This window comes from Bubalus kerabau, chromosome X (genome assembly GCF_029407905.1).
Source record: "Bubalus kerabau isolate K-KA32 ecotype Philippines breed swamp buffalo chromosome X, PCC_UOA_SB_1v2, whole genome shotgun sequence".
Lineage (NCBI taxonomy): Eukaryota > Metazoa > Chordata > Mammalia > Artiodactyla > Bovidae > Bubalus > Bubalus kerabau.
The window spans coordinates 117614399-117639434 of record NC_073647.1 but is presented as its reverse complement, the minus strand read 5'-3'; positions in this window follow the sequence as shown (position 1 = coordinate 117639434).

Below are 25036 nucleotides of genomic sequence, written 5' to 3'. Positions count from 1 at the left end.
TCTGCATAGAATGTTCCTTCTCTGAGTATTCATATGGCATACTCCCTCAGCTCCTTCAGGTCTATCTAAAATGCAATCATCACTCCATCTTTGTTTTTTTTAATTTTATTTAAAAATTTTTTTAATTTAAATTTATTTATTTTAATTAGAGGCTAATTACTTTACAATATTGTATTGGTTTTGCCATACATCAACATGAGTCTGCCACGGGTGTATATCTCCATTACCTAGGGGCTTCCCAGGTGGCACAGTGGTAAAGAATCCACCTGTGAATGCAGGAGACACAAGAGATGTGGGTTTGATCCATGGATCAGGAAGATCTCCTGGAGAAGGAAATGGCAAGCCACTCCAGTCTTCTTGCCCAGAAAACTCCATGGACAGAAAAGCCAGGCAGGCTACAGTCCAGGGAGTTGTAAAGAGTCAGACATGACTGAGCACACACACACACACACAAACACATATCTCCATTACCTGCTTTATTTTTCACCTCAAAAGCACTTACTGCTGTCTATAAGTAACAATACTAGATATTTTAATTATTTATCTTATTGATAGTTTGCCTATTCTACTGAAATATAACTGCCATTTGGGTAGGGATTTTGACCTAAATTATCCACTGTTGTATACCTAGGGCCTTGAAGTATGCTGGTACATAGTAGGTGTTCAGTTAATATTTGTGGAAATAATCATCTTACAACATACCAAGTGCAGTGTAGGTGTTTAGAAGGTGTTCATTGAATATTTTTTGACTTCTTTTCATTGAACAGAAATACACTACAGCAGTGGTCCCTAAACATTTTGGCACCAGAAACTGATTTTGTGGAAGACAGTTTTTCCACAGAACAGGGAAAGGGTGGGGAAATGGTTTGGGGATGATTCAGGTGCATTACATTTATTGTGTACTTTATTTCTATTATTATTATTATTATATCAGCTTTAGCTCAGATCATTAGTTGTTAGATCCCAGAGGCTGGGAACCCTGCAATACAGGACTCCTCCTGCCCCCAGAATTAGTTAGCACCTCAGCCAATGACCCATATTCAGAATCTATGCATGCATGCATGTTAAGGCGCTTCAGTCATGTTTGATTCTTTGTGATGCTATGGACTGTAGCCTGCCAGGCTCCTCTGCCCTAGGGATTCTCCATGCAAGAATATTGGAGTGGGTTGCCATGCCCCTCTCCAGGAGATCTTCCCATTCAGAATCTATATCCTCCCTCAAATGCAACTTCCATTAGCATTACCTGAGTTGTGTCGCCATCTTGCTCAACCATCGGCTAGCATTCTACCCATACTTACCATGTGGTTTGAGTTATAGTGACACTTTATGTTATAGCATTTCTTCCTTTAGTGTTCATATATAGGGCCTGAAATAGTACCAGGAGACTATAGTCATTCTGTCAGAACAAGTTTGAGACCACACCAATAGTCATAATGTATCAGACCACTCCCAAATGACCTCTTAATCTCATTGTAAACTAGCCCCCATGTTTTGGAGAGCTGCTGAGAGACAAAATCACGGCCAGACCTCTAGAGCCTTAGGATTCCTTTGTTTCCCCAGAACCTCTTAGAAATGATTATTATAGCTTTAATATCATTAACCTTTATTGAGTTCCTACAATGTGCCAGGCATGGGCCTGTGCACATTATGTGATTAACTCATAGAAGTTTCTCAACAACCTAATGAGATGGAAGCTACTATTATCCTCATTTTAGATGTGAGAAAGCTGAAGCACAGAAAGTTCAGTGACTCTTGAAGTCACACAGTTTGAAAGTGGCAGAAATTGGATTCCACCTCAAACAGTAATCCCTACCAGTGTACCATAGGATGTTGTAGTCCAGACACTATCAAGCTGCAATCTAGATCCAGGAGTGCTAATCCTACTACTTCCTTCTCTAGTGGATGAGAGAAAAGGAGCAGGAACTAAGTCTCCCACCCTGACTGTGTGGGAATTGGCCTTTCTTGCTTCATATACATTGAAATGATAGGTGGGTGAGGGGCATTCCCAGATTCTGGTGTCAGACAAAGATGAGATGCACTTTTCCACCTTTCACACCATCTCATACTTTAATGGTTGGAAGTTTCAAATCACATCCCAAGCTTCTTGGAACTCAAAATTGAGTTATCTGACTCAGTAAAATGTAGCTTTCTCACTTAAAAGGATTTGCCCAAGGGGCCTCTGGGATTTCAAATATACTTAAAAGCAACAACTGTGTTGAATCTCGGAATTATAAGGGATTGCATTTCCACTGGAGAACACACAGGATGTATTAAACAGAGGGGGAAATGTTTGAAGTTCAACAAGCTTTGAGTTTCATCCCACCCACCACATCTGAAAACTATCTGAGTCATTTGATGAGGGCAAACTACAGCTGGGTTCCCTCTTTCCTGGTGTTCTTGTGGCTTTATTGCCTTGACATTGACATGGTATCTCTATAGGAATGTTTGCACCTATATCTGCTAAGCCCTTTTTATTGGAATCAAGAAGAGCCCATTTTCCAAAGGCTATCTGGAGGAGGGTGTCTGAGGGGTGGCTGGGAGCAACTGCCCCATTAACAGAAGGCTAATATTCTCACAGCAGTAGATACAGCTCTAGACAAAACAGTGAAGGGGAATAGGCTTATCCAGGCCCTGAGCTTCTTTCAAACAAATTCCAACAATATATTAATAATTCTATAATTAATAATAATATAATTTGACTTTGGGAAAATTTCTTAACTTCTCTAATTAGGTGTTGTGTGCTTAGTCGCTCAGTCGTGTCTGACTCTTTGTGACCCCATGGACTAAAGCCCACCAGGCTCCTCTGTCCGTAGGACTCTCCAGGCAAGAATACTGGAATGGGTTGCCATGCCCTCCTCCAGGGGATGTTCCCAACCCAGGGATCGAACCCAGGTCTGTCACATTGCAGGAGGATTCTTTACAGTCTGAGCCACCACAGAAACTCCTAATTAGGTGTTATTTCCTTACTATTAAATGGGGATAACACTTTCTGGGAAAGATTGAGGGCAGGAGGAGAAGGGGACGACAGAGGATGAGATGGTTGCATGGCATCACCTACACAATGGACATGAGTTTGGGTGCACTCTGGGAGTTGGTGATGGACAGGGAGGCCTGGCATGCTGCGGTTCATGGGGTCACAAAGAGTCCGACACGACTGAGCAACTGAACTGAACTCTTGTAACCTAGAAGGGTTGTTGTGAGCATTAAACAAAAAATATAAGCTACTTGAGATAATGCCAAACACATAACAAATATTCAGTAAATTTAACTTATTATTGATACTATTTTTGTTATTGCCAGTCCTGCAAATGTCCACTGTTCTTTACTATCTATTAAAACCTGCTTTCAGATGTTTCATTCGCCTAAGAAATAAATGAAACTAATCCAAAGTCTTACCTTCCTTCCTAAATTCTTGATCAACACCTGCCATGGAACTCAGAGAGCAAGGAATAGTAAAATAAAAGTCCTCCCAAGAAGCATATTTGTTCCAGGTCTATCTGGACCTGTAACAGTAGAAAGAGCACTGGCTTGGGGCCAGATTTGCAGGTCAAGGCTAAGAAAACCTACATAAGTTTGGAACCTTGAACAAGTCACTCCTTGGGCCTCCTTATAACAGATGAAAAGACTTAGGAGATCTTAAATCAGTGTTTTTCAAACCTTTTCTTGCCACAGAACTATTTATTCAAATGACCTCTCACAGGGACCTACCATCCAAAAAAAAAAAAAAAAAAATGGATTTGGGAGATGAGTGTGGGATTCCTCTCCTCAGGCCTTGGGAGGGTTCTATGAACCCCTGGGCAATGAAAAGTCACACTGCATACTACTCAATTACAGGATCACCAAATCCCTTCTGAGTCTGATGCCCTAGGCATGCAACCTTCTCTCCTTAAAAATCCAAGGTGGATTTCCATCATCCTCTGAACCTGCTCTCCTTATACCTACCTTTCATCTGGAGGTTCCTCATACTTGAAAGGTGTTCTGGTATCCTCTCCATTTTTATCTCTATTGGTGGTCACAGTCTCTCACCCTTAGACCATTTTAATGGCAGACTTCTTGCCTTTTAGCACTATATATATATATATATATACATATGGACATGCATTCTTCAGTTCCTGGTAGGCCCTACTACTCCCTGCTACTTACTCAAACTCAAGTTAAGCAGGCATATTACTTCCCTGGCCCCAAAGGCATCTGAATTTATTATATTAGATCTGTCACCTGTCATTCAAAGTCCTGCTCGGATTTAGCTTTCAGACTTCTCTAGTACTTCTCATCTTAATGATCTTCTTATACTTACAATATAGTTGTAAAGATTAAAATAATTGAAAAAAGTAGAGAATAACTTAGAGTTTAATTTTGGAGAACTAATTATAAAAAGGAGAACAGCTGGTCAACTTTTTCTGGCTCTCTTATGACAACTTACAACAAATATGCAATCTTTTCTTGATTGAGTGGCCAACTATATGTTCATGGAATAGAATTAATTTGAAAAGATGTGCCTTAATAATCATAATCAGCAGTGTATTAAGATGACACTAGTTTCAATTAAGAAAAACTCTCAAAGTTTCAAAGGCTTGACACAATAGAATTTAATTTCTTACATACAGGTCCAGTGTGGGTGTACTTAGAATATGGATTACTTTGAAAACCTTTTATTTTAAAAGAATTTTAAGCCAATGGAGGAATGGCAAAGGTCGAGCAGAGAGTTCTCAGGTAGACTTCTTCAGTTTTTCCTAATATTAACAGGTTTTATAATCATAGTGCATTAATTAAAGCTATAGAATTGTCATCAGTACAGCTCTATTAACTAAACTACAAATTTTAATCAAATTTCACCAGTTTGTCCATTTATATACTTTTCCTGTCCCAGTGTCCAACCCAGAATACCACATTGCATTTAGTTGTCATGTCTCTTTAGTCTCCTCCAATCTGTGACAATTTCTTAGTCTTGACTTGTTTTTCATGATCTTGGTACTTAAAAAAAAATACTACACAGTAGTAGTTATTTGGGGCAGTTATTTGGTGAAAAATTGGCCTTTCCATATCTAAAAAATATCTCTAATGAGGAATATTCGACATTCAATAAACTACACATGTCTGAAGTGTACAATTTGGTACATCTGAGATATATATTTATATAGATACATACACACACACCCCTCCCCCATGGAATTGTCAAGAAATGCACATATCCATCACCCTCAAAAATTTCTTCATGCCCTTCTGTCATTTTTCCTTCCTATTCCTCTTTATTTGGCTTCTTGAACTCAGCCTAATTATTTTATGATTCATCCCTGCTGTTTCATGTATCAATAGTTGTTGGAAGAGGTCACACAGAGGACGTGACTGCCTGCTGACCCATGAGCTTGACCAGGTCATGCATTCTGCTTGCCTTCCAAGCTCTAGAAGCTGCCTCTAGGAACCAGCTTTAAGATAGTGATGTGGTGTTGAGACCATCTGGATGGTATATGTGGGACTGAATCCCATTAAGCACCTGGGTGTGTGCTCAGTCCTGTCCAATTTGCGACCCCATGGACTGTAGCCCACCAGGCTCCTCTGTCCATGGAATTTTCCAAGCAAGAATACTGGGGTGACTTGTCATTTCCTCCTTTGGGGGATCTTCCCAACCGAGGGATCGAACCCACATCTCCTGCATCTCCTGTGTTGGCAGATGGATTCTTTACCACTGTGCCACCTGGGAAGCCCAAATCCCCTTTAAGAGCTCTGTATAAACTTTAAGATTCTGGCAGGCAAGTGCAGAGATCTACTTGGTTTGCGGCTGCTCAAGAGAAGCCTCCTAGGTAAATTCCCTTGCTTATTAAAGCTGCCACCTGCTGATCTAGAGTGATCTGCCTCCTTCTTTGGTCCCTCCTTGCCTTGCAGGAGCTAGGTTGTAAAAGCAAATGTTGGCAAGCCAGCCAAGGAGACAGAAGACATGGGCTTTGAAAAAGGTACATCTAAGGGGGAAACAGAGAAGGCAATGGCACCCCACTCCAGTACTCTTGCCTGGAAAATCCCATGGATGGAGCCTGGAAGGCTGCAGTCCATGGGGTCACTGAGGGTCGGACATGACTGAGCAACTTCACTTTCACTTTTCACTTTCATGCATTGGAGAAGGAAATGGCAACCCACTCCAGTGTTCTTGCCTGGAGAATCCCAGGGATGGGGAAGCCTGGTGGGCTGCTGTCTATGGGGTCACACAGAGTCAGACACGACTGAAGTGACTTAGCAATAGCAATAGCAATAGCAAGGGGGAAATCCTGAGTTGGTCATTGATATCTGTTCGGGGAGGGGTGGCATATAGATGCTTGTGGACTGTCATGTGAGTACAGAGACTCCCAAAGCCAGCTGGTCTGATGTGCTTGTTGGAGGGGCTGCACATGGCACACTGGCAAAGATGGGGATGCATGTCTGCACAGCAGTTGGCCTCTCTGTGGGCTGATCACTGGCCACTGATGTCCAGCTAGAGGCAGAAGTTCAAGTTAGAACATTGGAAGAAGAGCTGTGGTTAGAAGTTAGAAGGATGCATGATGGTTCACTTCATTGCCAGCTTAGGGGCAGGTGGACAGACAAGGTAGCAGAAAAGTGAAGAAAGTGAAAGTGTTAGTTGCTCAGCCATGTCTGACTCTGCCACCCCATGGACTGTAGCCTGCCAGGCTCCTCTGTCCATGGGATTCTCCAGGCAAGAATATTGGAGTGGGTATCCATCCCCTTCTCCAGGGGATTTTCCAAACCCTGGGATCAAACCCAGGTCTCCCACATTGCAGGGCAGATTCTTTACCATCTGAGCAACCAGGGGAGCTAGAGTAGAGTGTAAGTTGGGGAACATAAAATGCCATTTTGCAAAGTTAGGCGGGCATCTCTCCAAAGCATGGCTACTATTTGAATTACTTGTGTCTGTGACTCTGGATGCTTGGGTACTGTGATAAAGATACAAGGAGAGAGAAATTCTAGGATATTGGTCCCAACTCTGGAGGGGGATAGAAACCTCACATACCCGCAGAGAGCAACATCTACTAGGTGCTGTAGAGTTTGTGGATCCTCCAAATGCCCCAACCCTATTCTTATGGCAGTCCTTGTGGCCAGTAGTGTTAGCAGAAGAAAGTCCCACTGGTGCCTGCTATTCAGATGCCTGGAAACAGGAAGGAACGTCAGCAGCTAATGGGGCTGAACTCAGCGTGGTTTGGCTGGGGATCACTCAGCAAAGGTATAGGCTTCATCACATTTGCTACATAGGTGATCACGTGACAGTTTTACTTCAATTACAATTTTTTTTAACTAGACAAAAACTTCATTTTTTTACATACATATGTATGCCTGTTTTTTTTTTCAGATTCTTTTCCCTTGTAGGTTATTGCAAGATATTGAGCAAAGTTCCCCGCACTATACAGTAGGTCCTTTTTAATTATCTATGTTATATATAGTAGTGTGTATATGTTAATCCCAAACTCCTAATTTATCCCTCTCCCCCCACCACCACCCAATTTTGGCACTTTTGAAGACAGATGGATTGTAGAATATCCAGCAATTTGAGTTTGTCTGAGGTATTCTTGTGATTAGACTAGGGTTATGGAATTTGGAGAAGAATAACTTCTCATTACATCATATCAGGGAATATTTGATATCCACATGACTTATCACTGATTATGTCTGCCTTCATCACCTTGGTTAAGGCAATGTCTGCAAGTTTTCTCCATTATAAAGTTATTGCTTTTTCCATACACTATTCTTTGCAAGCAAGTCATTAAATCCAGCCCATGTTCAGGGGGAAAAGAATTAAGCTCCACTTTCTAGAGGAAGAAGCAGAAAGGAATTGTGGACATATGTTAAAACTACCACAATAATTACTGAATATTTAGGGGAAGATACTTTGAAGCTGGGCTTCCCTAGTGGCTCAGTGGTAAAGAATCCACCTGCCAATGCAGGAGGCAAGAGTTCGATCCCTGGGTCAGGAAGGTCCACTGGAGAAGGAAATGGCAACCCACTCCAGTATTCTTGCCTGGGAAATCCCATGGACAGAGGAGCCTGGCAGACTACAGTCCAAGGGGTTGCAAAGAGTTGGATGAGACTGAGTATGCACACATGCACTTTGAAGCTATGCAAATGTTTTGTTTTGTTTCTCCTTAAAAGTTTTTCCCGCTAATTTTTGCATTCATCAGGAGACTGCCTTTAGAAATTATTACTGTGTTGTTCTAATGCCGACTTTCTATTTGTCTCATTAATTCTACATGTATTATTTGGAATTATGTTATAACACATTTTTCCATCTCCCCATTTATTTATTCAATCATTTATATCAATATGAAATCATGAATGTTTATTTGTTCTTTGGGTTTATAATGCAAAATTTACATTTTGTTGTTCAAACTGTTGCAGCTTTGGGCACTAAGAGCTCTTTCATGTTGTCTCTTGTGCCCTTTTGATATACTTCCACTTAAATTATTTCTTATTTACTTTTATTTATTTATTAATTCATAAACTCCCTTGCTTTCTGTTATCATCACAAGGTGCTCCAGGATTATTTCCCACCTGAACCTTAGAATCAGACAAATTTTCATATGTTGTATTTTCATTTTCATTTAAGTCAAAATGTTTTAAACTTCCACTGAGACTTCCTTTTGACTCATAATTTACTTGGAAGTACATTGTTTACTTTTCAAATATTTGATGATTTTATAAATAACATTCTATTATTGATTTCTAGTTAAATTCTGGTGTGGTCCAAGAACATACTTTGTAGGACTTCTATTTTAAATTTTATAAGTTTTGTTTTATGGCCCAGAATGTGGTCTATCTTGGTAAATTTTCCATGTGTACTTAGGAAGAATGTGTATTCAGCTGTTGTTTATTTAGAGCACTCTATAAATGTCAACTTTCACTTTCATCAAGAGGCTTTTTAGTTCCTCTTCACTTTCTGCCATAAGGGTGGTGTCATCTGCATATCTGAGGTTATTGAGATTTCTCCCGACAATCTTGATTCCAGCTTGTACTTCTTCCAGCCCAGCGTTTCTCATGATGTACTTTGCATATAAGTTAAATAAGCAGGGTGACAATATATAACCTTGACGAACTCCTTTTCCTATTTGGAACCAGTCTGTTGTTCCATGTCCAGTTCTAACTGTTGCTTCCTGACCTGCATACACATTTCTCAAGAGGCAGATCAGGTGGTCTGGTATTCCCATCTCTTTCAGAATTTTCCACAGTTTATTGTGATCCACACAGTCAAAGGCTTTGGCATAGTCAATAAAGCAGAAATAGATGTTTTTCTGGAACTCTCTTGCTTTTTCCATGATTCAGCAGATGTTGGCAATTTGATCTCTGGTTCCTCTGCCTTTTCTAAAACCAGCTTGAATATCAGGAAGTTCACAGTTCACATATTGCTGAAGCCTGGCTTGGAGAACTTTGAGCATTACTTTACTAGCGTGTGAGATGAGTGCAATTGTGTGGTAGTTTGAGCATTCTTTGGCATTGCCTTTTTTGGGGATTGGAATGAAAACTGACCTTTTCCAGTCCTGTGGCCACTGCTGAGTTTTCCAAATTTGCTGGCATATTGACTGCAGCAGTTGGCTTAAAGCTCAACATTCAGAAAACGAAGATCATGGCATCCGGTCCCACCACTTCATTGGAAATAGATGGGGAAACAGTGGAAACAGTGTCAGACTTTATTTTTCTGGGCTCCAAAATCACTACAGATGGTGACTGCAGCCATGAAATTAAAAGACACTTACTCCTTGGAAGGAAAGTTATGACCAACCTAGATAGCATATTGAAAAGCAGAGACATTACTTTGCCAACAAAGGTTCGTCTAGTCAAGGCTATGGTTTTTCCTGTGGTCATGTATGGATGTGAGAGTTGGACTGTGAAGAAGGCTGAGTGCCGAAGAATTGATGCTTTTGAACTGTGGTGTTGGAGAAGACTCTTGAGAGTCCCTTGGACTGCAAGGAGATCCAACCAGGCCATTCTGAAGGAGATCAGCCCTGGGATTTCTTTGGAGGGAATGATGCTGAAGCTGAAACTCCAGTACTTTGGCCACCTTATGGGAAGAGATGACTCATTGGAAAGACTCTGATGCTGGGAGGGATTGGGGGCAGGAGGAGAAGGGGATGACAGAGGATGAGATGGCTGGATGGCATCACTAACTCGATGGACGTGAGTCTGAGTGAACTCCGGGAGTTGGTGATGGACAGGGAGGCCTGGTGTGCTGCGATTCATGGGGTTGCAAAAAGTCAGACATGACTGAGTGACTGATCTGATCTGATTCAGAGACCTAGGCTCCATTCTCTGGTGGTTTTACTATCCACTAGGGCCCACATATAATTATTCATGTTCATAGTTGGATTTTATTTAGTTGATATCCTTGGGTATTAGATTACTAGATATTGCAGTGTGTGTTCTCTAGGAAACAAACTCTAAGACAGAGATTAACATGCGGAAGTTTGGTCCAAAGTCATTCATCAGAGAGGAAGAGGTCTCCATCTGAGGGAAATATCTAGAGAGGGCTGTTCAGGGCCATCACCTGGGAATGGCTGGAGAAATAAGACCTGAAGGGGATCTGGGCAATGTATAATGGCTTCTGATAGACTGAATCAAAGCAGACACATATCTTAAGGCTCTTGATAGACCACTGTCAAGAATTTCACATTTCAGGAATTCCCTGGAGGTCCAGTGTTTAGGACTCTGAGCTTTCACTGATGAGGGCACAGGTTTGATACCTGGTTAGAGAACTAAGATCTCACAAACTGCACAGACAAAAAAAAAAAATGTTCCAGCAAGGTTATACTTAATCTCTTGTACCTGTTTTTTTCATCTGTAAAATAGAAATTAAAAGATATACTTCATAAAGCTTTCACTGTGAGAATTAAATGAGTAAATATAATATGCTTATAATATTACCTAGAATATACTAAACACTAAATTCTGTTTTATAAATGTGGCATGTTACATTTTGTAAATTTAAGCTTGTTACTTTGATACATTTATACATTGCAAAATAATTATCATTGAAGCAATATTTATCACATTATATAATTATAGTACAATAGTACTGTCTATATTCATCATACTATTTATTAGATCTTTATAACTTGTTAACTACTCATTGCAAGTTGGTAACCTTCAACACTATCACTTTTATACCCCCACCCCTGGTAACCACCATTTTAGTCTCTGTTGTGTTTTTTTTAATTGGAGGCCAATTACTTCACAATATTGTGGTGGGTTTTGCCATAGATGGTGGTTTTTGCGTTTTTTAGATTCCATGCATAACTGCTGTCATTTAACTGAACTTAGCAATATCAACAGTTCTGGGTGATGGAAATTACCAAAGGATTTGGGAAACTATTTTTAAGTAAGCATACCATAAAACATAATTATTGCTGAGAAGTTCACCTAAAAATTCTTATCCCATTTATATGTAGCTAAATCACTGTTCTTAACAATTATGTCTCAGTCAGCTCAGTTCAGTCTCTCAGTTGCGTCCAACTCTTTGTGACCCCATGGACTGCAGCATGCCAGGCCTCCCTGTCCATCACCAACTCCTGGAGCTTGTTCAAACTCATGTCCATTGAATCGGTGATGCCATCCAACCATCTCATTCTCTGTCATCCCCTTCTCCTACCTTCAATCTTTCCCAGCATCAGGGTCTTTTCCAATGAGTTAGTTCTTCGCATCAGGTGGCCAAACTATTGGAGCTTCAGCTTCAGCGTCAGTCCTTCCAATGAATATTCAGGACTGATCTCCTTTAGAATGGACTGGTTGGATCTCCTTGCAGTCCAAGGGACTCTCAAGATTCTTCTCCAACACCACAGTTCAAAAGCATCAATTCTTCGATGCTCAGCTTTCTTTATAGTCCAACTCTCACATCCATACATGACTACTGGAAAAACCATAGCTTTAGACTACCCATAAAAAACTTCATGGGACATTAGACAAAGTCAGCTATCATCTTGAGCTATTTTCTTTCTTTTCCTGATAGATTTTGTAACAGAGCTAACATGAACTTATGGCTAGTAAACTCAGAATAAAAGTTGTGTGTCTGCATTATATGTGATGCTGATACCTCTGAATATGTATCTAATCTCAAGTGGCCTCAGCCTGTAGTGGCTTGAAGCAGAATTTCAGTTCCTCAGTCAGAGAATTGAAGTCAGGTTGTGGCTAGGAGCACCAAATCCTAGCCACTAGACTATTGACCAGTGACACAGCCCTGGCCCATTTGGCTTTATAGAAGTGAATTTCCGTAAAGAGCTGGAAAGTAGTGAAACAAGTAAAGTGTTTATTTGGAGGAAAAAAGATATGTGTGGACAGGCAGATTCAGAGAGAGTTGCACCCATATGGGAGTTTGAGTCACTCACATGGGGCATTTCTTCCAGGTTTTCTTGTCTAATCATCTTGCTTTGCCTGGTTCTGAGTCCATATTTGATTTATCTCAGTGTCCTCCTGTGTGTATGTGTGTGTTTGTGTGTGTGCATCTCTCAGCCAAGATGGATTCTAGTGAAGAGACGTATGGGTAGATTGACATCATTTACTATGAGGCGATACCCCCTTTGTTTTGATCTCCAAGGAGCCTTTCTGCACATGTGTAGTTAGGAAGGTCTCCTTGACCTTGAGAATGAGGAATATGTGATTTTTTTAATCTCTTATCTTGGCAGAGCTCAGCTCTTCTCTCACTCTTGGTGTTTTTGAATATCTGTCCACAGGGGACAAAATCCAGCTGCTCAGCCTGGGGCCCATCTATCTCCTGCCTTTTATCCATTTGAATTAATCAACAAATTTAAGCAAGCTTTATTTACTGAAGATTATCTCAGATATTGTGAACTTGCAAAAAATTTGGATTAGTTTCTCTATTTCTGAGAGTATTGGAACACCCATTTCTTACAAGAGCTTGTCCTTCAAATCAATGAAACAGACCTCTTTTAAAAATTAATTTTGGCAATATCATCTGAAGGTAGAAAAATTTCACATATACATCGACACAAATAAACATTCAGACAGATGCCAACAGAGACCTTATAGCTATTGTTCTAAAATTTTAGTCATGATTCAGATACAAAACTCACTAGTTTATATGTAACAGTTGGATCCAAATTTTGTTTCTGGCAGTTTGGAATAAACTTCCCCACTCAGAGGGCTGAAGTTTCTTTTAAACTAATAATTGTAGAGAAGATATTTAAGATTTTTCCATAAATATTTTTGGAATATTTGCCCATAGTCCAACAGCTCCTCTTTTTTTTTTTTGTTGAAAAACATTTCTTTACAGTTTGCATTTCAAAGAATGGCTCTCTTGTAGGTCCTAGTATTTATATCTCAAGAAGCACAGAGAAAGTATCCAAGTTTTTTTCCAAGGAGTTTTAAGATATATTTATCTGTTTTCAGAGGTATAGTGTAATTACTCTTTAAAATTTTTCCTTATTTTTCTTAAGTGCAAGACAGTTCTGTTTTAAATGTCCTAATCTTTTACAGTATCTGCAAACACTTTGAGATGAATAAGAAAGGTTTGGGAATTGGTCAAAAGGATAGGTAGATTTTGAATTGCTTCTAGAACTGAATTTCTGGTTTCATACAGATTTGCAAGACAAAGACAGTTGTTTCATGTTTCTCAAAGAGTTGAATTGTAGCTTCAGTGATATCAAAAGGCTGATTCACTCATCTAACTACATTTTCTTTAATTTATTTCTTTATATCAGAGAGATTTCTAACTAAGATGTAAATCAAAATATTTCTATGCTCAAGAACTTCAGGGTTTGATGCAGTATGGCTTTAAAAATGTCTATATAAATCATTCAACAAAGACCTTCTTTTTGAGTGCAATTCAGCTTTGGACTAATTCACCTTAGGGGAGGAAACCTCTACTATTGATTTTATCATCCTTCAGCTGATCATTTCTATAAGGGCCTAGGATAAATTCTGGTCATCTGTTTCCTCCGTGAAATGAGGTTTTCCCCAAGGGGCCATTTTGCTTGTTTGATAACTATAGTATAATCAAGGGTAGGAAGAATAGACCTTAGCAGCCAATCAAGGTACCTGTGAGTAGGGTTTCTGAATGGCCAAATAATCTTTCTAACTCCTCCGTAAATTTGATAGGATCTTCTGAAAGTGGACGCAAAAAGAGATTTGTAATTTCATTTTTGAAGGGAGTCCCTAAGACTAGCCATCATAATCTTTTGTGTCCTTTTAAAAATTTGATCTTTCGATCAGTACCAGAGAATTATTTGTGATGAGAACTCTGTAAACATTTTTTTTTGCTAGTAGAGTTTTTCCAATTCAAAGAGGCCATGGTCTGGCCACCGACCAGTAGGACCTTAGGATCTTATGTTAATCTCAGTAGCAGCTCAAGCCAACAAGCCGCTGTGCTAGTCAGAGGGTGTCTGGAACACTATGATGTTCCTGGCATCATGCTTTGGGACAGGCAATGAATGGCAATCCAGAACCTTCCAGATGGCATTGGCTTAGATAATAAGGAGTCCAGCAACCTATTATTATTGTTGCTGTCATTTTGCAGTGGCACTAGCAGTAAATAAAGGTTCCCATCTTTCAGCACAATAGCTACCCATGGGGATTTTCATTAAAAATAAAAATTTCTGCCTAAGGCCACTTATATTTCTTTGCAGATTATCTGCCCATGTCCTTTTCCCATTTTTCATTAGGATCTACATTTTTTTCTTATTGTTGATTCATAAGAATTTTTCAGATCTTAATATTCATCATTTATCAGTCATATGTTATAAATTAGAAACATATTTCTAGTTTTTTATGTATCTATTAGCTTTTTTAGGTTAGATTATTATATTTTATATACTTGCTTTAAGTCTAATTAGTGGATCAATGTCAAAATAACATTAACAATAATGAATATAATATTAAAGATATTGTTTAATGTTGCCTAACACCAACTAAGTATTCACTATTCTTGCATGGTAAGAGGCATTCATTCATTTATGTATTATTTTACTTTGTTCTTACCACAAATCTATGAGATGACATCTTATTTTAGGCCCATTTAATAGATAAGAAAATTGAGGATTAGGGAGATTAAACAACTTGTCCTAAACTGGTAAGTGGTAGAATTGGGACTGAAACTCAGTTCTCTTAGATTCCACAGACAGCATTTTCCAAGGTGTGTTTTATGAAAGACTATCCCACAAAACACTACATATACACATGTGTACAAATATACACATACACACAAACACATGTGTGTTCCATAGTCAAATCAGTCCAGTAGAATCTTGAATATTTGATTCCAGAGACAGTTCATGTTATGTTAGCATATTAAAAGCTCTGAGGGACACTTTAGGAAAGAAAGTTGTTTAACTTGTGTAATCTAGGATTTCCCCCAAATGAACTCATCATAAATCTTTTACTCTCCACTGTAACACTAACAGATGGCAGAAATAGTGTTCTGTTTCACACACTTGCCATACTATGCTACTCAGTCTTTCAACCAGAGGAGGTTTTCAATGGCCAACTCTCTGAGATTCTGTTCACTCATCACCAATACAGATGTAAACAAAGAGAATGACCTAATCAAATTAGCTCGTGACTCAAAATGGAGAATAAAATCTGCTGAACTAGATAACAAAATAAGGATTTAGTAACCTGGCACATTTCTGCTTTATTGACTATGCCAAAGCCTTTGACTGTGTGGATCACAATAAACTGTGGAAAATTCTGAAAGAGATGGGAATACCAGACCACCTGACCTGCCTCTTGAGAAACCTATATGCAGGTCAGGAAGAAACAGTTAGAACTGGACATGGAACAACAGACTGGTTCCAAATAGGAAAAGGAGTACGTCAAGGCTATATATTGTCATCCTGCTTATTTAACTTCTATGCAGAGTACATCATGAGAAACGCTGGACTGGAAGAAGTACAAGCTGGAATCAAGATTGTCGGGAGAAATCTCAATAACCTCAGATATGCAGATGACACCACCCTCATGGCAGAAAGTGAAGAGGACCTAAAAAACCTCTTGATGAAAGTGGAAGAGGAGAGTGAAAAAGTTGGCTTAAAGCTCAACATTCAGAAAACGAAGATCATGGCATCCGGTCCCATCACTTCATTGGAAATAGATGGGGAAACAGTGGAAACAGTGTCAGACTTTATTTTTCTGGGCTCCAAAATCACTGCAGATGGTGATTGCAGCCATGAAATTAAAAGACGCTTGCTCCTTGGAAGAAAAGTTATGACCAACCTAGATAGTATATTGAAAAGCAGAGACATTACTTTGCCAACAAAAGTCCATCTAGTCAAGGCTATGGTTTTTCCTGTGGTCATGTATGGATGTGAGAGTTGGACTGTGAAGAAAGCTGAGTGCCGAAGAATTGATGCTTTTGAACTGTGGTGTTGGAGAAGACTCTTGAGAGTCCCTTGGACTGCAAGGAGATCCAACCAGTCCATTCTGAAGGAGATCAGCCCTGGGATTTCTTTGGAAGGAATGATGCTAAAGCTGAAACTCCAGTACTTTGGCCACCTCATGCGAAGAGTTGACTCATTGGAAAAGACCCTGATGCTGGGAGGGATTGGGGGCAGGAGGAGAAGGGGACGACAGAGGATGAGATGGCTGGATGGCATCACTGACTCGAAGAGTCTGAGTGAACTCTGGGAGTTGGTGATGGACAGGGAGGCCTGGCATGCTGTGATTCATGGGGTTGCAAAGAGTTGGACATGACTGACCGACTGAACTGAACTGAACTGAACTGAGCCTGGCACAGTAGACAGGAGTAATCAGATACAATCTGATGGGGTAAATGTAAAATCTGAAAGTTAGGTTAAAACAAAAATCCATAATATGAGTACAATTTTGGAGAAAGCTTGATTTCACAGGTTTTTGTGTGAGGAAGCCTGGGGAATTTAATTGATCATAAACACAATAAGAAACAATAGAAATGTATTCAATAAGCAAGGAAGTACTAGCTCAGTTGGTAAAGAATCCACCTGCAATGCAGAGGACCCCAGTTCGATTCCTGGGTAGGGAAGATCTGCTGGAGAAGGGATAGGCTACCCACTCCAGTATTCTTGGGCTTCCCTTGTGGCTCAGCTGGTAAAGAATCTGCCTGCAATGCGGGAGACCTCGGTTTGATCCCTAGGTTGGGAAGATCCTCTGGAGAAGGGAAGCTACCCACTCCAGTATTCTGGCCTGGAGAATTCCGTGGACTATATAGTCCATGGGGTCGAAAAGAGGTGGACACCACTGAGTGATTAAAAAAAAAAAAAAAACAGACAGTTTTTAAATAAATTATTTTAATTGGAGGATAATGACTTTGCAATATTGTCATGGTTTTTGCCATACATCAACATGAATCAGTCACAGGGATGCATGTGTCTTCCCCATCCTGAACCCCTCTCCCACCTTCCTCCCCACCCTATCCCTCTGGGTTGTCCCAGAGCACTGTCTTTGGGTGCCCTGCTTCATGCATTGAACTTGTACTGGCCATCTATTTTACATAGGGTAATGTACATGTTTCAGTGCTATTCTCTCAAATCATCCCACCCTCACCTTCTGCTTGGATACAAGGATAGTGTTCAGAGTGGCACAGATCCATATCCATTCCCTGGCTGCTATGTTGGTCAGAGGGCGTCTGGAGCACTGTGATGTTCCTGGCAGTGTGCTTCAGGACAAGCAATCCAGAACCTTCCAGATGGCATTGGTCACCACCATCTTTTGAGCAATAGTAGAAATTACTCAAGCTGTTTAGTCTGGCAACAGTAGATTCTGGGTGGCTGTTGGGAGCAGATGATTACACTGGATGTTTTTCATTTCTTTGCCTCGGTTCATTCATTCTCCATTCTTCTCCATTGTGGTTTGTATCCTAGGAGACTCCCTGCCCTTTATTTGCCAGTGCAAGGTACTGAAGGAGATTAGAGTGTAAGTGGAGAGTAAGGTGGGTTCCCTTGGCTGCCTCCCTGCTGGTTTGCTGGGTGGCTATCTCCTCCAGCTTCAGCTACCCCCTCTGATCTCAGATGACCTTCCCATCACCTTGACCCTTCAGGCTTAAGCTTCTGTCTGTCCTTGCTTGCTCTGGGGTGGGGGTGGCGGGGAGAAGGTTGCTAGGGTTTGCCTAACCCTGTTCACATCTTCATAAATACCCTTTGATGATGCTCTCTTCAATTACCCTGCTTGAGTGTGTCATCTGTTTCCTGCTGGGACCAGACTTATACTGATGTTGGAATGATTAGGGTAATTATTTTCAAATATTTCAAGGGCTGTCCTCTGAAAGAGGGTGGAATTAAGATGAGAGAGTGGAAGCTATGGGAGATTGAATTCATCTCCTCCTTTATTCATTCATCTAATCTTATTAAGCCTCTACCATGTACCAAGCATTGTGTTAAGGATGAAGCAGTGCTCTATAAGCTTATAATGAAGTGAGTTAATCTTGACTAGAAATAGGGGAGGCCTCCCAGGAAAAGATCTAAAAGATGAGTAAGGATTAAAGGGGAAAGAAAGGAGAGCTTGGTCAGAATGTTCCAGGAAGAGGAGCTTATATGTGAGAAGGCCGGACATGAGAGTAAAAGAGATTTGTTCTGGGAAGTGAAAGACAGCCCCAGTGTCTAGTTTCTCTGACTTTCGGTTGGAAAGAGAACATTAAGGTTTGAGGCTGGGGGGGAGGGAGGGAGGAGGGTCGAACCCGCAGAGCTGCTGTGAACACAGACTTGATCCCAAAGACCTCGGGTGAAAGTGAAAGTGTTAGTCACTCAGTCCTATCCAGCTCTTTGTGACTCCATGGACTGTAGCACACCAGGCTCCTGTGTCCATGGGATTTCCCAGGCAAGAATACTTATCGGGTGAAGAATCTGCCTGCAATGCAAGAGACACAGGAGATTCGGGTTCGATCCCTGGGTTGGGAAGATCCCCTGGAGAAGGAAATGGCAACTCACTCCAGTATTTCTGGCCTGAAAAATCCCATGGACAGAGGAGCTTGGTGTGCTATAGTCCATGGGGTCACAGAGTTGGACACAACTGAGTGACTCAGAGTGCAATACTGAAGTGGGTTTGACCCAGGTTTGATTCCTGGGTTTCCTGCATTGCAGGCTGATTCTTTACCATCTGAGCCACCAGGGAAGTTCCCAAAGACCGTGGAAATCCCTTGAAAGTGTTAAAGCAAAGGAGGGACCCAGTATGACTTTCTCTTTCCATTGCAGCTGGAAGGGAGCAAGAATGTCCACAAATCAAACCTGTTCAGATATAAATCAAGTTACCTTGCTAAGGAATGAGCAGCCAGTTCCTGGAAGCAGAAAGAGTCTGGGAGACAGCTCCAGGATATTTTCAAGGGGGGGGAAACTGCACTTAGTGGACAATTGGACTGGGAGACATCTGTGATCCTTTCTAATTTTGCAAATTCTGATATTCCCTCTGGTCTGCCCCCCATGTTCCACAGTGGGATATAAGACACAAAGGTTTGAGAATTCATGCACCACCATTCACAGTGGGCAGTAAAAAGGCATCTTCTTCTTTCCCAGTCCCTCCCGTTGGGCCTAGAAAACCAGAGACACATTCTAGACCCGAACCTCTGAGAACACATGGGGCTTTAGTGTTTACGTTCCTCTCACCCTGCTGACACAGGAAGGGCACTGACCACAATGAGTTCCAGGGAATGGTTCTACCAGTGTCCAACCTTCAGCCTGCTAATCCCTGGCTCTCTAGGATATTAGACAAGTTTGCTATTGTTTTTTTTTTTTTTTTTTTTTCAAATTAAACCCTTTACAAAATAAGAGAGCCACCGTCTCAGTTCCTGGGTCAGCTTCACACTTTGGTCATAGCAGGGACCAGGAATGGTCTAGGGCCCTGGAGACAGGGGCATTGTCAAGCACTTTGGAACTCACTCTCTGGGACTGGGCCAATCAGTGTGTGATAACGCAGCTGTGTGCAAATGCCAGGGCTGGAGTGATAATTATAGAAACCTTCTCATTATGCTTGAATGGGGGCCAGTGCCTAGCCGTGCCAGCGAGGAGGGTGTGAGGCTGCAAAACTGGCATGGTTGAGAGCAAGATGGCTTTTGCAGCCAGTGTGGCCATCTGAGGTGTGCCAGCAAGCTTGCGTGCCTGGTCTCTGTTGGCGAGCGCCCCTAGTGCCCACTTTTGATCTCCCACCTTGGTCAGTATCTTTGTTCCTCACCAGGTTGCAATAAACACAGCAGTTTTGTCAGTAGGGCTTGATTTTCCAGTTACTATTCCACTCAAACTCCTGTTCCTAAGACTCATCTTCCTACCTCATGGCATCCTTCTATCTTTTTTGCAGCCCTGGAATGGGTTCATGGTCCTTAACATCCCACATATAGAATAAGTTTGACCTGGGTAGCCCCTGCTCTCTGACACCAATGACACAGAAAGGAGCCTGGCTTTCCAGTCACTTCTTTTCTCTCTTTTTTTAGTGAATATGAAAACAAAAGTTTATTGAAACTAATGTCCTTGCTTGTACAAATTCACTTTTTGAAAGGCTGGTACAAAGCTTGTAAGCAAGAACATCTGTATCCTATGACACCGAATAGCATTCTAGAAAGCCTGAAAAAGGTCCAGACACTTCTTATGGCCTTAAATGAGATTAGATGTATTTTGGCTAAAATATCCATTCATAAAAGATAATTGGAAAATCATCCATTTACACATTGAGTTGTCACAGCTTTAACAAGAACACTGGACCTGCCAGCATCACCAGGGCAACAGGAGGGCACCACTGGGGAGAAGGGGAGAAGGAAAGAAGGAAAGAAGGAGTGATGTGGGAGCAACAGCTATGAAGGAGGGAGCAAAGCATAATAAAAGGAGTGTGTGGAAGTTTCATTTTCTTCATGGAAAATATGCTATTATCCAAAAGCAACTTCCTCTGCTGGCATTCTTGCTTTTTCCAGTAGCAGCAAAGAAGTACAGTTTTATGTAACACATATAACAGGGAAAGTAGAACGGTGACCCTGGGAAAATTACAGCATTAAAAGTAATAAGCCTGCCATTGCCAATAAACCACACAGACACCATGCCGTGCTATCTTGAGTATAAAGGTGACATTTTAACAGTTATTCCTATAGTAACCTCTCCAACTGAAACTGCATTTTTTGAACATCATACGCTTTTCACACAGATAGTCTTTCAAGAGTCTGAGGATTTTTGAGGCTTCATCCTTCAAGGCCCAGATCAGGCATCCCCTTCTTAAGAATATCCCACAGCCTGCGTTATATGCTCCCAAAATCTCTCATATTAATAGAAATGATTTTATTTACACACTGAGTGTTTACTTATCTTTCCACTCACTAGATTATGGGCTTCCTGAAGATAGGAACCACGTATTATTCATTTCTGAATCCCCAGTGTCTGTCAGCGCCTCACTTTGTAAAGGTGGGTAGAATTAAATCATTAATAGGTCTTATTCCTTGTCTCATCTTTAAGCCAAAAACACTAAAACTATGGGGCCGCTAAGTCAAGTTAGATATATGTATATACATATGTATATATAAATAAATGTATAGTTTTATTTTTTATTTATTTTTTAAATTTTATGAAAGTTACAAATTTTTTTAAAATTTTATTTTTATGAGAGGGGAGTTTGGGGGAGAATGGATACATATATATGTATGGCTGAATCCCTTCACTGTTCACCTGAAATTATGACAACATTGTTAATTGGCTATACCCCAATACAAAATGTTTTTGGTGTTAAAAAAAATAAAAATAAAGTTAGATATATTGACTCATCCCTTCTAACCCCAAGATGCTATACTTTTAGAACATGCTGTTTTCTGCTTAAATCGGGAAATGAATGAGAGCTTCAGAAGCAAGAAAATTGTTTGGACTGGATGAAAATGTAAAAAGAGAGAAAAGAATTTCTCCTAAGCAGAATCCTTCATTTCAAAGGGTGAGGTAAAGTGTGGCAAGGCTAGAATGGATTTTAGGCTAGGCATAGACAATGATGTATGCAGCAAATTATAGAAAAACAAATATTAATTCTCATTTTTAAGAAAGAAAAGTCAAGAACTGAAGTCCAAAAGTAGTAATAACTAAAATTCTGGGTTCAAGAAAAAACTGGAAGCTTTCCCCATTTTTTTTTCTAAAAATGAAAACTCTGACTTCATAAAAATAAGTTAAGGGAGTTCCCTGGAAGTCCAGTGGTTAAAACTTCACCTTCCAATGCAAGGGGTATGGGTTTGATCCCTGGTTGGAGAGCTAAGATCCCACATGCCTCAAGGTCAAAAATCAAAATATAAAACAGAAAGAATGTTGTAGCAAATTCAGCAAAGACAAAAAACGGTCCACATTTAAAAAATTTTTTAAAATAATAAGTTAAGAACAGAAGATGAGTTTTGTTTCTTTTTAGGATCAGTGACTCAAAGAGGGTAGAAACCATTGATGATTGATATGAAAAAGACAATTTAACTGGGTTTTTATTTTTTAAGAAAAATTTAAAACATTAGACTCTTCTGGGTTATATAAAAAGAATAGAGAATATTAAAAATTCAATAAATAGAACAATTAAAATGTATATGCACTTTCTTATTTCATTCTCTATTGTCCATAGTTACAGGAATAAGAAAAGGGATTAAAAGAGGGAGAAATGGGTTGGGCAAAGGATTTAAATATAGTAACAGAAGAGAAAGGAACACACATGGAAACCCACATGGACGTAAAAACATAGCTAGAAACAGACACACCCAAATAAAGACCTGGATATAGGTTTTCATGGCTTAGAATCTCTATTTTGTATTGTTTCAGAATAATCTAGCAAGGATTTTTTATATTAATATATATTGAAGCATAGTTGATTAACAATATTGTGTTAGTTTCAGATGTACAGCAAAGTGATTCAGTTATACAAGTATCTATTCTTTTAAAATCATGTTTCATTTTTTATCTTCATGATCTCCATTCTTGGTTTAGGAGTTGGGACTCTGATGTTTTCTCTCTGTGTGTGTGTGTGTCTGTATGAGAGAGACAGACAGACAGAGAGACAGAAATAAAATGAAAGGCTTTCTAAAGGAACTGACATAAGAGGTATGATGAGAACCTTCATTCAGAGTAAGGACTATTTCAGGAAAGGAATATTTTGAGATTCTGAATGTACCCTTTTTAAAATAAATTTGGTTGCTGAAAGAGACAACATTGTGTGGTGGAGGTCAGAAAATAGGTTTCACTACCTGTCGTTTCTCTCTGGAGATCTTCTGGGTCCTCTATTTGTCCTCGTCTCACACTAGTTAGAATTCCTGGAGTGGGATGGGGCTTGGGGGTACTTGCACTGCTATTAACACCCTGTCTCCTTTATGAACCAGTAGAAGTAGGTAAATAAACAGAAGTTTTTCTATCCTGTAAAAGAGATGCTTAAGCAGAGAACCATTCCTTGACACATAAAATTAACCATGGTCCAACTACGTGTCTACTAATAACTGTGTTATGGGGAATGTTTCTGGGCTTCCCAGGTGGCTCAGTGGATAAAGAATCCGCCTGCCATGCCATGCAGGAGACACAGGAGACACAGGTTCTATCCCTAGGTCTGAAAGATCCCCTGGAGCAGGGCATGGCAACCCACTTGAGTATTCTTGCCTGGAGAATTCCATGGATACAGGAGCCTGGCAGGCTACAGTCAGGGTCACGAAGAGTCAGACATGACTGAAACAAATGAGCATGCATGCATGGGGAACATTTCTGGATTTATTCCATGCTAAAGCTTTTCATTTTTATACTTATGATGCTATATAGGCAAGTAGCTTTGTGCAGCTTTGTCACCTTTATTATTGTACCTTTAAAAAATGTTCCACTTTCACTTACTCAATTGCATAGCTATTGGTCCAGAAAATGATAATATGTGATGGTGTGGGCTTATTATTTTCAGGAACTTAATATGCTCGTGAATCATTGAATGTCTTCTGTAACTGACTGCTTCTCATGTCCATGTTACTGTATATTATTGATCCACAATGACTTTGTGATATTAATCAGTTTTCTTCTTATTTTTACTATTGATGTTCTATTCGATATCATTTAAAACTCTATTGGTTCAATTATATCATTTTTGCTTTGCACACAGAAACTTTTTTAAAGTCTTTACTACTATGGACTATATCATGCTCAGAGAAGGCAATGGCACCCCACTCCAGCACTCTTGCCTGGAAAATCCCATGAACGGAGGAGCCTGGTAGGCTGCAGTCCATGGGGTCGCTAAGAGTCGGACACGACTGAGCGACTTCACTTTCACTTTTCACTTTCATGCATTGGAGAAGGAAATGGCAACCCACTCCAGTGTTCTTGCCTGGAGAATCCAAGGGACGGGGGAGCCTGGTGGGCTGGCGTCTATGGGGTCGCACAGAGTCGGACACGACTGAAGCGACTTATCAGCAGCAACAGCAGCATATCATGCTAGCCAATGGAATTCAAAACCTTGTTTCCCTGACTCTGTCCTGCAAAAAGGCTTCTAGCTTTGCTTATTGATTTATGAATGTATTTTATTCCCCCTTAGCTATCCAACATGCTTCAATTAAAAGTAACATTTTTATAAAAAGTTCTTTAACAAAGGAAAAGAGACTTGTTTAGATGTATGTTTTAAACAAATCAGCATCAAATATCTATCCCTTAACTCTTCCCTCTTGGTCATATGGTAAATAGGACCGATAAAATATGTTTATGGGCTACCCTGATGGCTGAGTTCGTAAAGATTCCACCTGCAATGCAGGAGACCCTGCCCCGGTTCAATTCCTGGGTCAGAAAGATCCATTGGGGAAGGGATAGGCTACCCACTCCAGTATTCTTGGGCTTCCCTTATGACTCAGCTGGTAAAGAATCTGCCTGCAATGGAAGAGACCTGGGTTTGATCCTTGGGTTGGGAAGATCCCCTGGAGAAGGGAAAGCTACCCACTCCAGTATTCTGGCCTGAAGAATTCCATGTACTGTATAGTCCATGGGGTCACAAAGAGTCAGGCACAATTGAGCAACTTTCACTTCAAAACATGTTTATAGACTGTGAACTTTTATTTTTAGGATAGAAGTAGGTCACGGTTATGGAGACATTTAAGTCTTTCTATAAGATTAAGGCTTAGCTGTGCTGGCCTTGAACTACAGTGGAG